Here is a 16,607-nt window from a genome sequence, read left to right on the forward strand (position 1 = left end):
CCCCTGGGCACCAGACAGATCAAATAACAGCTGTATTTTTTATCTCATGTTGTTTCTATGTGGTGGATTACTACGGTCCCACAAGCGTGACGCCCAAGCACAGCTGGCTAAAAGTTAGGATGGAGCAAACAAAAGGGATATTTGTCATCAACGAAAAAGAAGGCACAATCTGTATCATGCTAGAGCCTAGAGGTATAGCTCACACAGGGAATTTCTCCTGAATTGTATCAGTCCATTATGTATAAGCCGGTACGATTCAACACAAACACTGGTCATGAGAGGTGACTCCATGTGATGTACCGCTACATATAAATCCAGCTCCAACCTCATTCACCTTGCAACTCCTTTTCTGTTGCATTTATTCCTATCTTACTCATACCCACCAGAATACAAGGTGGGTGACTGGGGTCTGTATTTGGAAGAAGTAGAAAGAATTTTGCTACAGGGGTTTAAAGCAGAGGTACAAAGAGCAGATGTTGCATTACTCATACACACCAGAAACACAAAGGGGAGGGGGAAGAATTCAAAGTCGAGCTTTTGCCAACACAGCGGATTTGAAGCTCGCAATCCCGGTGATTTCTCTTCCAGTAACCAGGGCGTTGATGTCGTAGGTACCCTCATACGTGAAAATTGGTTCCATATCACAGAACGCCTGCAACAGTTAGAGATTGTTATGAGCGTGATGTTTATGTGACAAAGCAAAATGGAGAAGACACAAGCTACTATGGCTAATAATTAGCCATCAAGAAATCGTAAGAGGTAGTACATAAATTCTCTAACCCAATCCACCATGTTCGGAGAGAATTAGAGATGTAGGTCCTTTTACCTTTGCTACGAGAAAATCAACCAAGATTCCATTTCCGCCCAATAGCTCTCGACCTAGAGAAACTACCTCCCTTGACTTGCTCGATATCCATGCCTGGATTCAATTGTTAATCAGTACTCCCTCAGTTCCATATTAGTTGTCGCTGATTTAGAACAAAGTGGCACTAAATCAGGGCAACTAATATGGAACAAAAGGAGTATAATCTACAAGTGTCAAACAAGGAGAACATTTGCTAGGTACTTCGCAACTTACGAACCTTCGCTAGACTAGCATGGCCTGGTGTCATTTTACCCGACTCATAGAGCTTGCATAGGCGCCAGCCAACAAGAAGCATTGCCTGGATGTTACCGAGCATCCGAACAAGTTTTTCTTGGTTGAGCTGAAAGGCAGCAAGTAGAGCTCCAAACTGTTTCCTTTCTTTCAAATACCTATCCAGAGACAAATGTGCAAGTCAAATAGGTATTGATTGGTAGAATGGTTATTGCATACAGCTAAGGAGAGATGAGATATGCACCTATGACACATGTCGTAGACGCCCATCGATATGCCAATTGGCTGCCATGCCACCAGAACACGCGATATCGCGAGGACCTGTTTCAGCGGTTCAAGAGTAAATAATGAGGACCAAGCAGCTCATTCCAATAGGCTTACAGCGAGCGGGGAAGTTAGGGGTGTCAGGTACCTTGCTTATATCCTGAAATGAATTGATGCCTGTTATTCTGTCTTCTTCCGGGACAAATACTTTGTTCAGAAGAACATCGCCATTCTGAACCATTCTGAGTCCAATTTTGTTTTGAATTTTTGTCGCTCTCAAACCAGGAGCTCCCTTCTTCACAATGAATCTGGAGAGAGTATATCATCGACAGCCAGGGTAGTTTGCATTAATCAGCAGAAAAATAACTTCATACAAACATGTACATGATATCAAAGCCCATGCTATCAACAATAGTCCAAAACAAGATGATTACCCATTTAGTTGCTTTGTGTCTGCATTCCTAGCTGAAATTATGAGCACATCTGCGAAGGTGCTGTTACCTATCTAGCGCTTTTGGCCATCTAAATGCCAACCGCCAGGTACCTTAAGAAAGATAAGATAACATAACATGATTAGTTTTTTTTCAACAAAGGGGAACTCCCGGCCTCTACATCGGTCGATGTATATAGTATAATACGATTAGGTAGTAAACAAAGGGGTTAAATTGTTCTCAGATACAGTGATAAGTATTGAACCTTGGTTGCTGAAGTTCTCAAGGAGCTTGCATCACTGCCGTAATCGGGCTCTGTTAAAGCCTACAAAAATTGGACACACATTTAGGAAGAGAATATAGTAACAATAGCACAGTGAATATTGTACACATGAGCTACCGGGTAATGTAACTCACCCAGCAACCAACAGTTTTTAACTGAGCTAATGATGGTAAATACTTCTGCTTTTGAGCCTCTGATCCACAAAGGGCTGTTCTTCACACAACATCCAGAATTGAAACACGAGCTCAAGTGTTGTTTTTGGTCATAGTCTAACAGAATATAAAACATGATCTTTTTAAAAAGTTGCTTTACCAATTGTGGACATTGCCAAAGAGGAGTGGACTAGAATAAATGCGGAGCAACTTGCATCGACCCTTGAAACTTCTGCTATAGACATAGCACTAGCTGTAATTGAGAGCCCTGGGCACCCATATCCCTGTAACGTCACAAAATTCATGAAGAAAAAAAAATCTTGCACTGTATTTGCGGGTCAAATCCAACATTACAAGGTATATCATGAATAAAAGATTGAGTGGTTTGTACCTTCGTTGTAAGTCCGGTTAAGCCAAGAGTTGCTAGTTTGGGAATGGCATGAAATGGAAATTCTGCTTTCTCCCAGTACTACAAAAGAAAGATAACAAAATTTATGACACACCAGGCATTAATTTAGCACAAGAGCTGGTACAAAGAAGAGTAGACATCCAGATATGACAAGACAGCTAGGAACAGTATGTAATACAAGGTTTCAGTAAGAAGACATGTTTGATGTTGCACCACAAAACTAGTCTAGATTCTATGCTATTTCTCTGAGAACATGAAACTGGTTGGGAAATGTAAGCAGCAAGAACATACATCGGTCATAATGGGTGCGATTTCTTTTTCTGTAATAGCACGGACTTTCTTCCTAAGCGCCTTCTCTTCATCAGTGAGTAAATCATCAAGCTGGTAGTAGTCCGACACTGCAAGCAACAATTCATGAAGTTACAACAAGGTAATGTGTAGCACAGTGCATACTTCACATGCTGTAGACTAATATGTAGTAATCAAAGTCCGCAAGAAACAAGATACAATGTTGAATTATATAACCGACAAAGAAATTAATTTATATATTGTAGGCTTATAAGCAGGTTTAAGATTGTGGAACGACCACTTTCATTTTTTTTCACTTTAATTCTTTGTGAATATATCCAAGTCAAACTACTTTGACAACAATTTAAAGAAAACAACCTGTCAGTTCCAGTTTGGCCGTACAAGCGAAGTTGCTAAAATAGTTGTGAAAGCGACCAATCCAGAGAAATACTCCAATTCACAAAGCATACTATCACGTTTACTTCACGGAAATTCAGGTCACTTATTTTACTACTCTCGCAGCCTAAAATATAAAAAATGTGCAACTCGGATCAGTTGCACTTTTCTAGTAGAAAAGTGCAATTGCACTTTTTTGGCAAAAAAGTGCAACTCAAGTGCATTTTTGTGAGTGACTGAGACTTAACGAATTCGCAGTTAACCGAGACATAGCAAAACCGAAAATATAAAACAATGTGAAACAGTATGTACAGCCAAAACCTGTAATTAAACCTTATAAAAAGGGCAAGGAAGACGAGCAAATGAAGCAGAGCCGGAGATCTCACCGGCGGGAGGGAACAGGGACGCGGGCGTGGCCTGCGGGAACGCGAGCGCTACTTCCAAAGCCGGTAGCCCGACCTTCTCTCCGTCTTCGCTCCTTCCTTCTGCGTCACCGCCGCCGCTGCCTGCACGACAACGAAAATAAGATAAGTCCCCTAGCGAAAAAACGAAGTGGCTCAATCTCAGTCCGCCACCCACCTCGTAAGCTCCCCATAGCCGCGGCGCAACCGAGGGCTCGCGTGCTGCTCGTCCGGGGAGACCGGGGATCCAAGCTGCTTCTTCCGCTCGAGGTGGAGGAGTGGTGTAAGAGCATCTCCGGTCGCGTCCCCAAAACCGTTTCCCAAAGAGATTTGGGGCGCGCCAGACAAAAAAAACGTTCCAGCCGCGTCCTTCAAAGCCCTTTTTTGTCCGGCGCGCTCCTATACGGTGTCCGACGCCCCGAGCCCGTCCCCGTCCCACAGGGGACGCTCGGGGCACGCCGGACACAACGAAAAGCGAGGCGGGGAGTGGCGGGGCCGACGCGTCAGCGGCACAGTTAATTTTAACCTAACCGTCGCCTACCTCGCGACGGAAGTTATTCGCGCGCATCTTTGCCTTAATGGCGACGGAGGGGCAGGCGAGACGTCTCGTCGGTGCTGCGCAGCCTCCACGCGTCGCCGGCGTTCGCACGCCACCGCCCGTTCCGCGCGATCTTCCCGCCTCTTCTCGTCTGTTCCCGCGCTTTCTTCCCGACGCAGCTTCTATAAAAGGTCTCCCGGCTCATCAATGGTAGCCGCCACACCCCGCCGGCAACAAACACAGCCCTCGTCGCTCCACAGCCGTCTCCTCCATCACCGGTTGCAATGGCGAACCGCCCGGCGATGGCCACTCCCTCCACCGCCGTCTCCTCCATTGACGAGCCGGCGGCGGCGTGCGGCACTAGAGGAGGCACTCGAGGAGGAGGCCCGCTAGCGGCGTGAGGCGCGGCAGGCGGCGGATCTAGCGGCGTTCTCCGCCCCGCCTCCGCGGCTGAGGAGGCCGCGACGGCAGCAGCGTAGCGGAGAGCAGCGATGCGACACCGTTGCGGCGTTCGACGCCTCAACGGGACAAGAGGCGCGACGGCGCCGGTACCGGGAGGAGATGGAGCAGCGATGGGGCGACGAGCGCCGGCGCCCGCGCGATGAGCGGCGGCGCTGTTCCGTGAACGGCGTGACTTCGATCGAGCGCCGGCGGCGTGAGTCGATCGAGCTCCGGCAGCAGCGACGGCGGAGGAGCGTCGGCAGCGGGAGGCGGCGCCGACGGCGCTATGGGGAGGCGGGCGGAGCAGTTGGCGGCGGCCGACGCGTTTGCGGCGGCGATGATGGAGGCGCCAACAGATGTGGAGGAGGAGGCGCCAATGGAGGAGGAGGAGGCCGAGGCGGAGGAGACCGAGGTGGAGGAGGACGACGACGACGAGTTCGACTGGTCCGACGACGACGCGCCGCACCCGGACGAGACGGCCGATCAGCAACGCGCCCTCGTCGAGTCCTTCGAGTCGGAGAAGAAGCTCCAGGACGACGCCCATGCCCTCGAAGAGGCGCATATTCGTCGCGCCATCGAGCTCTCCCTCCGGGCGGCGCGGCGAGGGACGGCGGAGGACGCGCGGCGGGAGCGGCACCGTCCGGTCACCGCCGAACGCAAGGAGAGGAGGCGCGCGCAGGAGGAGCTGCGGCGTAGGGGAGAGCGACGACGAGGCGGGGCCGTCGAACGCGCCGCCGGGCGGTCAGTAGTCTAGGTTTAGATGAAATCTAGCCGTTTTCATTTAAATTTTGTAATATATAATCAAAATTGAATGAAAACCTTTATTTTCGTGCACAAATTTGGGGGCGGCGTTTGGGGGACGCGGCTGGGGAGCGACGTCCCCCAAACGCGGCACGAACAAAACACGTCCCCCAAACGCTCGATCCGGCGCGGTTTAGGGGACGGTTTGAGGGACGCGACTGGAGATGCTCTAATGAACCGTTTCTGCACCTACCGCAGCTACCGGCCACCGCCCTGCCGGATGGCCATTACTGCTGCTGTGGTCGTATCCTCACAAGTCAAGAAGATATACCATGAGCGAGCAGATGGTGTCATCCCGGTTGGTGAACAAGGGTAATGCATCATGGCAACTTATGATGGGGGACGACATCGACTTGGACCACGAGTGATTGAAGATGGGAATACAATGTATATGCTTTTAATTGAAGGTGTTGAGTTTTGAAATTATTTAGAGTCATCCAGCATATGACAATGTAGGAAAAATCTGTAAGTTTCAGTCAGTTTTTTGACTGTTTGATCTTGGCATCCAACACAATGCCTGTGCTGAAATTGGCCAGCCTGCGCTAGAGCAGATCATCTGACGTAACGCTCAAGTAGTGATCCAACGTCACACGATCTTACGTCACACAATCGGTGATAAGGGGTTCCCCGAAGACGCCGACGAAAAGTCTCTCGATCGATTCCTGTCGCCAATGCAACAGTTCTCAACCCTGCAAGATATTCGCAACTCCACACACTTGCGCACGTAGCCTCCGACCACGAAGCGGTAAGTTGCAATCGTCTATTTCCCAATGAAATAGCAGATCACACAAAACTTTCAGTAGCAAAACAACAGATCGATACGAATTGGTGTATAGATTCAATAGAGTTGCAAAGCAATCAACTATAAACTAGGGTCTATCTTAAACGTGGTCTAAACCTAATTTGGAGGCGTCCTGGACATTTATATAGGGGTTCAGGATGACCAGGAGTCAAGAAAATACATTAAAAACCGACCCATATCGGGATCTGATCGAGACTGACTCGGACACGGCCGGTCTGGGGACCGGTCGACCGGGCCAGGGACCGGGTGGTCCGGTTTGAACCGGGCCAGGGACCGGGTGGTGATCGGGAGAGGGACGGGTGGCTCAGTACACCCGCCCGATTGGCACCGGCGCTGGATCCGGCGGGCGCCGGGCTGCCACGGCGTGGGAGCCGGTCGGACCGGGCGTGGCGGCCGGTCTGATCGGGTTGTGCACCGGCCTGGACTTGATCTTTCTCCCTCGCGCATGCCTCCCTCTCCTCCCTCGCGCGTTCATGGGATGTCTTCATGTCCAGCTTCATGTCCAGCTCCATGTCCAGCTTCACGTCCAGCTGCTCCTCTTCTCCTCGTGCGATGGTTGCTCCCTCTTCGTACCTGATCATACATAAGTAAAAGAACTTAGGCAGTATAAAGTTCTCATCGATCAAAGTATTATTTAGGAACAAGTTCACATGTTGTTTGAGTAGCTTTGCACGAGCCCTTGTAATAGGTCCAATCCTAACTTCATTGGACTTGAGCTTTACAGCAGCATCGTCTTCATCTTGTAATGACGGAGGTAATGGTTCGGTAAGGATGTCCTCATCATCCCCCCCCTTCAAAAGGCGTCGACCTCGACGCTCCAAGGTCTTCTCCGTCATATGGTGTCAAATCAGTCACATTGAAAGAATTACTGACACCAAACTCATCAGTTGGAAGATCTATAGAGTAGGCATTATCATTGATCTTGGCAAGCACTTTGTAAGGACCAACACCACGAGGAAACAACTTGGACTTCCGTAGCTTCGGGAACCTGTCCTTGCAAAAATGAACCCAGACCATATCACCAGGCTTGAACAACATCTCCTTACACTTCTTTTTCACCCTTGCAGTATTTATCTTGCCTTTCTTCTCAATCAACTCTTTAGTCTTCATATGTATCTTCCGTACAAAATATGCCCTCTTTGATGCCTCCATATTGACTCTCTCATGTATGGGCAAAGGCACAAGTCAAGTGGAGTAATGTGTTTGAAATCATACACCACCTCAAAGGGACACATCTCCGTGGTAGAATGTACCGCCCTATTGTAAGCAAACTCCACATGCGGCAAACAATCTTCCCACTCGTTCAAGTTCTTGTTGATCATGGATCTCAACAGTTGTGACAATGTTCTATTCACCACCTCAGTTTGTTGACCATCAGTTTGGGGATGACAAGTAGTACTGAAAAGTAGCTTTGTCCCCAGTTTTCCCCAAAGTGTCTTCCAGGAATAGTTCATAAATTTCACGTCACGATCAGAAATAATAGTCTTCGGGACTCCATGTAGACGAACAATCTCCCTGAAAAACAGGTTAGCAATATGCGACGCATCGTCGCTCTTGTGGCAGGCAATAAAGTGTGACATCTTTGAAAATCTATCCACTACCACAAATATAGAATCATGGCCTCTTTTAGTACGCGGCAAACCCAACACAAAATCCATACTTATATCTTCACATGGTGTAGTAGGTGCCGGTAAAGGAGTATACAAACCGTGAGGCTTCAGCTTGAACTTGAACTTGTTGCAAGTAATGCATCTCTTCACATACCTGTCCACATCCCGCCTCATATTTGGCCAATAAAAGTGGTCAGGTAGCATGAGTAGCGTCTTCTCACGCCCAAAGTGACCCATCAAACCTCCGGCATGAGATTCCTGCAATAAGAGCAAACACACAGACGATTCTGGAAAACATAGTTTGTTAGCTCTAAACAAGAACCCATCATGTATGTGATATTTTTCCCATGCTTTACCAATAGCACACAAGCGATATGGTTCAGCAAAATCATAATCAGTGGTATACAAATCACAGAGTACTTCTAATCCAAGAATTTTAACACAAGTTGAGTTAATAGCATATTTTTCCAAGATAGAGCATCAGCAACAATATTATCTTTTCCCTTCTTATGCTTAATAATGTATGGAAAAGACTCAATTAACTCAACCCACTTAGCAAGACGCCTATGCAATGTAGATTGAGCTTTCAGATATTTCAAAGCTTCATGATCAGAATGTATGATAAATTCTTTTAGCCACAAATAATGTTGCCAAACCTCAAGAACTCTAATTAAAGCATACAATTCTTTATCATAGATAGGATAGTTCAACTTAGCACCAGAAAGTTTCTCAGAAAAATATGCAATTGGGCGACCCTCTTGCATCAACACACCACCAATTCCAATACCACTAGCATCACATTCAATCTCAAATTGCTTATTGAATCAAGAAGTGCAAGCAAAGGTGCAGAAGTTAACAATCTTTTTAGTTCATCAAAACCATGATCTTGGGCGACGCCCCACTCAAATGCAACACACTTTTTAGTCAATTCATTCAAAGGTGCAGGAATAGTACTAAAATGGGACACAAAACGTCTATAAAACTCAGCTAGACCATGAAAACTTCTTACTTAACTCACATTCATGGGAGTAGGCCAATTTTGAATTGCTTCAATTTTAGACACATCTACTTCTACGCCATGCTTAGAGACAACATAACCCAGAAATATGACCTTATCTTTGCAAAATGTGCACTTCTCAAGATTACCATAGAGTTTATTATCACGCAACACTTGCAAAACATGTCGAATATGTATAGTATGATCAGATTCATTGCGGCTGTAGATTAATATGTCATCAAAATACATAACCACAAACTTGCCAATAAAATCACGCAAAACATGGTTCATCAGTCTCATGAAAGTACTAGGTGCATTAGTTAAACCAAAAGGCATTATTAACCACTCATATAAACCAAATTTTGTTTTAAAAGCTATTTCCATTCATCCCCCTCTTTCATCCTAATTTGATGATAACCACTACGCAAATCAATTTTTGAGAAAACAGCAGCACCACTCAATTCATCTAGCATATCCTCTAAGCGGGGAATATGATAACGATATCGAATAGTAATGTTGTTTATCGCTCTACAATCTACACACATGCGCCAAGTACCATCTTTCTTAGGGATTAAAATAACAGGAACAGCACAAGGACTAAGGCTTATGCGGATATAACCTTTGTCGAGTAGCGCTTGTACTTGTTTCTGAATTTCCTTCGTCTCTTCGAGGTTCGTCCTATATGGTGCCCTGTTGGGAAGCGAGGCGCCGGGGATCAAATCAATTTGATGCTCAATACCACCCAATGGTGGCAATCCTGCGGGCACCTCCTTCGGAAACACGTCGAATTCCTGCAAAACATTAGAAACACCAAAGAATTAGGGATCATGTCGTTAGAAACCAAAACCTCACCCTTGTACATGAGCACAAGAGGCATGGTTGTAGGATCCTCACTAAATTCTCTCATATCTTCTTTGGTGGTTAGTATAAATAAGGAATTCACTCTCTCACTTTTCGTTATATCACTCATGGCATTACAATTCTCTCGCCTATCTATGGGTGCATCCTCCAAGTGTACTTTAATTTTCTGACGAGATTCATTGACAATTTGCTGTGGTGACATAAGCTGCAAGTTAATTTTCTTGCCCTTGAACTCCAAGTGATATGTATTGGCGCGGCCATTGTGTTGCACAGAATGGTCATAGAGCCATGGCCGACCCAATAATAGATGACACACCGTCATAGGAACCACATCAAAATTAATGGAATCCTTATACGATCCAATCTCAAAATCAACACGCACCATGTGGTTTACCTTCATCTCACCATTGTCGCTCAACCAATGAATATAATATGGATGCGGGTGCGGTAGATACTTTAGTTTCAGCTTGGCACACAACTCCTTGCTTGGTAAATTGTGACAACTCCCAGCTTAGTACGTTATCAATTTATATATAAACGTATAAGGCTATTTCGAAGACAATAAAATACCTGCACACACATTACACGGTCTTTGCGACCTACGTATCGCACAGAGATAATCAGGATATCATGGAGCGGCCTTTCTCCTCTTCCTCTGTCGCACGCGCAATGGTGATACTGGCTATCATCATATCCTGCTCCCTGCCATGCTCGGCGGCTATCCAAGGTAACTAAGCATACTAGTCATCCAAAATAACTAACTAGTATTAATCCCTGTGTTGGGAAATATAAGATGTTCTTATAACTAATTACAACCTATAGTAACATCTTATATTATGGAAACATGGAGTATAGTAGTACTAGGTTAATTAACTATTACCTCTGTTTCGAAATATGCCTTTTAGAAAGCTAGTGGCATATATTTTGGAGGAGCGGGGAGGTAGTACGTACCATCGCGCTGTAATAGTTTCTAGCTAGGCCCAACTTCATGAAAGCTCTTTGGTACTCTATGTTCATATCATGCGTGCATTCAGTTCATACAGACACGGCCCGACCAGGACTGATTCATCCACCGCCGTGGCACCCACCGGTGCCGCTCAAGAAGATCAACCGCAGGCTGTTGCAAATGTCGCTTGATGATACGGACGGAGACCGGCCGGTTTTGGGTCCTCCACCACCGAGGAGCTCGCGGCCCATAGGTCCTTCAAGTTGCTGCTAACACGGTAACGGCATGTCCCTTCGTCGATGATACCACCTTGACACTATGCCGCCGACCATGTCGATGCCCAAGACTCTGCATGCTGGCTAGGACTGCAGTTGAGAGCATCAATCCCTTGTGCCACCGATGAGATGGAAGAGAACTGCTAGTAATTATTACTCCTTCCATTGCAATGAATAAGACGTGCATGTTTTTTAAAACCTGTACGTATTTGGCCAAAAAATATTCTGTACATAAGAAATATTGAATATATAATTGGTGTCCATAAAAAGTGGGTTTTACTAACAATATCAATTATGTACTATATTATCAAGATATTATTGTTTATGTACTATATTATGCAGATACTATTGCTCATTTCTTTTGGTCAAAATACGTCTCAAAGTCACGAAATGTGTATATATATATACACATTTTTTTGTTCAGAAATGACTGGGATACTTTCGTGACTTTTTGCAATAGATTTATAATAACACGGAATAGACTCTCTCTATATATATCTCTCTTCACGCAAAAACGCTATTACTATTCAGTATTGATCAGATTGTGATCATATTTTCATGATATTTTGCAAGTACATTTAATGGCATTGCTACTTCCTTGGTGCGACAGGGGCCCCTTGCACCTATGGGCGTCGGATCTCTTTAGGACCGCCACCAGAAAAAAAATAGTTCTTTTGGTAAGGAGATTTGGGATAACAAGTGGATTTGTTCTACCACGAGGCTATCCACGTCTGTCCTACTTTCGCAATACCTTGAGGTCTTGGAGTCATCTCAGATTCAGGGCTGCAAAGATATAGAGGGCACAAGCAGAGATGAAATGCAAGCTCTTCTCTTGGCTTGCCCACCATGGAAAGCTCCTCACCGCTCCCATGTTAGTTATAAGGGGACCTCACCTACCCCCTTTGCTTCCACGTTCCAGAAACGCCGAGCCACCTTTGCAAAGATTGTCCTTTTACTTCGGCAATCCAGAACCGCGTGAAATCTTCGGACAATGGACCTACAAGATCCCCTGGTGGCTCCTTCCCTACCATCTCAGATTGGTGGAGCGACGTCATCGAGGGAAAAACAAAACATGAGAAGCAAAACATAAGCATACGCCTGTCCTTTGGAATGCCTGGAAAGAGCGCGGAACCGCCAAATCTTAACAGTGCCCACCTCACCTATGTCGAGGTGGCTGATATCGCTAGAGAGGACATCCTTCAGAGAGAAATGAGCTTTTACTGTTTAAGCGTCAGACATCCCAGCTGAGCCAGATTAGGGTTTTCCTCTTTGCATGTTTGGTGGGGTGGTTTTCGCATGTTTCCACCATAATCTAAACACGCCCTCCTTTATATAGCGTGGGCTTTTTCCTCACGCTTAATGAAAACTCGGTTGCTAAAAAATAAATGGCTAACTTCGTTACTGTTTTGTTTTTCCCTAGAAGGAAACTCTGGCACGCAGCTATGTCGACCACATTCTGAAGTAAAGATAAATCAATTTAATTTACCACTTGCTAAACAATTCTGGCAGTACGTAATTCCACATCTTCTTCCTGCGTCGGCAGGAGGCAGCTTACAAATTAAGGGCGTCTCCCCCCCCCCCCCCCACCCCCCACCCCCCACCAGTGGGGCAACGCAAACGAACGGTTCACGTATGTTTTCGACGGTCAAAAATGCGTCTGTGCAGCCCAGCAGCCTGACTCACCTAAAAATGCTCTCCGAATGCGTCAGCCCGGATGTCCAGACACTTCTCGCACCGGCAGCAACACATTTTCTTCGTATTTAGCGCGGCATAACTGACGGGTGGCACGTTGCCGCTTTCTGTGATGCGTTAATGGCATGTGCGCTGGTGGGAGGCGTCGCAGAGGCTTCAGTGGCAGGGCATTGGAGGCGAGGTGGCGTCCGATCCTTTTTAAGGGCCGCTAGCGGCACCCATTTTCTCGACCATGCCATTGCCACAGCCAGACATATCCACTCGATCGACGCCACGCATGGGGAAAGGTTGGCAGCCACAAGACGAAGAACGACCACGAGACCGGCGGCTCGCGGTCCGACAAGAAGCACGGGTAGGGCGGTACATGCATCGAGTTCCCGTGCTGGCTCTGGGAGGAGAACCGGCCGGTGCCATGGCCGGATGAGAACCTGCCGGGTGGAGGATGGTACCTCAACTCCAGGCATGCTGGTGCCTCCTGTTCCACGTGAGGGGCGAGAGCGCCACGAGGAGGTGCGCCGCCACCGAGCCATCTTGCCGGCCGACCTGCGAGAAGATCCGGCCTACGCGTTCAACTCGTACAACAAGATCTCGTTCGGGACGCGGGAGTTCGACCCACGCCGCCGAGCGGGATTCCTCGGCAACGTTGACTTCTTCAATCACGAGCTAGGTGTGGACGAGGTCGACGACGTGGACGAGTGTGACAACGACGGCGATGAGGACACCGACGATGATGCCGCCTCTGCGGAGGTCGAGGACAAGGACGAGGCCGATGGCCAGGTCCAAGGTGAAGACAACGACTACGACGGCGGTGGCCAGATGTGGGATCTGGAGATCCAGCCGCTGGAGATTAGTGAGTAGGAGGCCATTGCCACCGAGCTCGACCAGCTCGCTATGTGGGACGACCTCGCCATCCAGCTTTGTGAGTTGTCATGCAGGGGAGGCCGGTGATTCCTGCAGCCACACCGACACGTACCCACATGTGCGCATCGTCTCCTGCTCCTTCGACGATATGGGATCCGTGTCCACCGTCACCACAGCCTCCTGCTCCGCTGACGGCCTGCCAGCAGTCACCGAGACTCCCCTTCCTCTTCCAGCGCCGGCGTACCAGCTCCCATAGCGGATGCCGGAGTTCATCGACCTCGTCAGCGACGAGGAGCAGTAGTCCATAGCTAGGTTTTAGGAGGTCTTGCTAGCCCTTTTTAATTTCTAAGCTTTTTGTTGTATTTTACAATTATGTAAATTATGGGTTTTTCAATGAAAAAAATTATACGTCGGGTCGCTGGAGACACCTCTAGACGCAAACAGACGCGGGCGGCCGATTTCAACCATCCAACCCAACGCAAATGGACGCAGCGGGTCATTTTCGACATCCAATTTAGATCACCTGTTGGAGATGCCCTAAGTAAACAGCGGATATCGATTATGGATGTGACTTTCGATGTTCAAACGCTGTGTGGACTTACGTAACGACTCGTTTTTCAAGTTTCCAGTCTAATGCATGTTATAGCCTAGCTCTAGGCTAGCTACTACACATCCTAATTGAAGCAGGGCTGATCGCATGATCGTCAATATATGCTTATCCAATGTGCGTATGTATGCTGCAGGTGCGCACCTGAATTGATCGAGCACATGCATGTGATCGAGCTAGGTGCAGGTCTGGAAAGAAGAAAGACAAAAGATACATGACGTCGAGATATAGCTACGTACTTTAGTTATGTAGTTGGGTAGCTTTAGCTAGCGCGCCTGGAAAGATATACCACTATCTGTCAATCAGTCTTGTCGATAACAAAAATAACAAAAAGACCAAGAAAGTCATCATTATAAATGCAACAGGTCCTACACTGGCTTCCTGAGGGCTGAGGCAGTCAGCTCCTAGGGGCCCTACCGCCACCGACCCCGTGTTCCTCTCTCTCGTCCATCCCGCCGCTCTCGGAGGAAGCCGCCCCCTCGGAGGATGGTGGTGGTGGGCTCTCACCCCTCATGCTACGGGGACCTCCGTCCTAACATGTCGTTCGGCCCTAGACGACATCACACTAGGCGGAGCTCGGAAACCGGGGTGGCGGATCTAGAACCTGTTGGTGGTGCCATGGCAGTGGTGGTTATGAGTGTAGCACGGTGGCCGTCTGTGGATCTGGGCAGCAGTGGTTGGGGCGACATGTGTGGTGGGGATGACGAGGGGGCTCCTCGGCAATGCCCATCATGAGGGCTTAGGGTTGATGGAATCCTGTAGATTAGCACGAGACATCGAATACAAACGAACAGAAGGCGAGATTTATCCAGGTTCAGGGTCCTCGATGAGGTAAACCCTTACTCATGCTTGTCTTATCTTGATTTATCGATGAAAAAGGGTTACAATGGGGCAACCGATAGACTGCGTTGTGGTGGACTCGCCGGAAGGCAATGTTTCTAGGGTTGATGTATGCTGGGTCGTATTGGTTGTGTAAACGTAAGGTTCTGCAAGCCCTCTCCTAGCCTTTATATAGGAGTCCAGGTCCTGAGAGTCATGCTTGAACTCGACTAGATTACATTAAGATCTAATCTATCATTTCCTTTGTCGACGTCTCCTCGCCTTGTCCTTCAAGAATCCGTCTCCTTTCATCTTTTCTCTGCTACAACCGACGTACGGGCCCACCTTGGGTTATGGCAACTCTCGTGAACCTTTTGCTGGGCCGGAGGAGGTAGGCCAATACTGGATACCCGAAGGGTAATGCCCACATCGGGGGCAAGAGGATCGAAGGCAGTGTCACCAACAATTGCAGCGACGTTGGTGCATGGTTGTATCTCGATATGAGGCAATGCATATCAGCTCCATGTTGTTCTCTATCAATTGAGTTTGGTACGTGGTCGGGGTTGTAGCGAGGGAAAATTTGACAGGCATATACATACTTTTTAAAGTTCGGCGTCTGCCGACTGTTTTCTGCCAAGGGGCCCTAAAATTTGGTTGTGCATGGCCACTCTCGTTGTGGCCCACTAACAAGCTCACGCAGACATTGTTTTTGGCCGCGTGTACGTTGATTATGTTAGGATCATGTTCCGCAGATTTGGTGCTCGAGGCTTATGCATATTTGTTGCATGAGTGGTTTGGGACATGACGACTCATATATGAAGAGCATGAGCATCTCTTTGTGTTAATCAGTGCCAAGGCTAGAAGGAATGTATATGGTGGTCAAGCGGATGCGAGGGCAAATCGTGGTTGAGGTTTGGTGGTGCTTCTTCAATGCCGGGACTAGAACTCTAGGTGAAAACTCTTGGTCTGGCCTTATTTGGTCATACCTGGGAAGGCGGTATTCCGGCATTGTTACCTTGAATGGATTTTGCCCAGTCTTGATATTGAGGATGAAAACTCATGATGTAGTCTTTGATTGGATCGGGTGACAACAACGCTTATGTGACACTACACATACCCTTCATGGAGATGTTGCTTCTAGAAAACTTTCTCGTGCCATGTATGTTGTTAGAACAGTGGTTGATGTCATCGTTGGTTACTTGTTAGTTACTGCTGCATTAGATCCTGGTCTTTTTTCCCTTTTTTTAATAATTTGGCCGTGTACATTATTGACGTCTGTTACTCGAGAAGGATGATTAGTTATATATGATGTTACTCGAGAAGGAATGATTGATTAGTTATATGCTAGCTGGCAGTAAAGTAAAGTTGTTAGCAGGGTGCAGTGGCATGCGAAAGGCGAGGAGAAATACACCTACCAGCGGCCGGTCGATCAAAGGTTCTTTTGTCATGTTAAAGATGGAGGGAATATATTCTACTCCTGGTAGTTAGCTACATGTATGCGTACTTGATGCCAATGAACTTCACTTGCTTTTGTTGCGATCGACCGGTGATTTTATATCTGTACTTAGCAGCGTACGTACCTGCTTTTGTGCATAGTATGCATGATTTCAGTAGTCGCTTCCCAGCTCCAATAGCTT

General features: G+C 47.3%; 1 pseudogene; it reads right to left on the bottom strand.

The window, feature by feature from the left end:
• Positions 1-413: 413 nt before the first annotated feature.
• LOC124646867 lies at positions 414-12,046 on the bottom strand (annotated as a pseudogene).
• Positions 12,047-16,607: the final 4,561 nt, after the last annotated feature.

The sequence above is a fragment of the Lolium rigidum genome, chromosome 4, assembly GCF_022539505.1.
Source record: "Lolium rigidum isolate FL_2022 chromosome 4, APGP_CSIRO_Lrig_0.1, whole genome shotgun sequence".
In the NCBI taxonomy this organism is placed as follows: Eukaryota; Viridiplantae; Streptophyta; class Magnoliopsida; order Poales; family Poaceae; genus Lolium; species Lolium rigidum.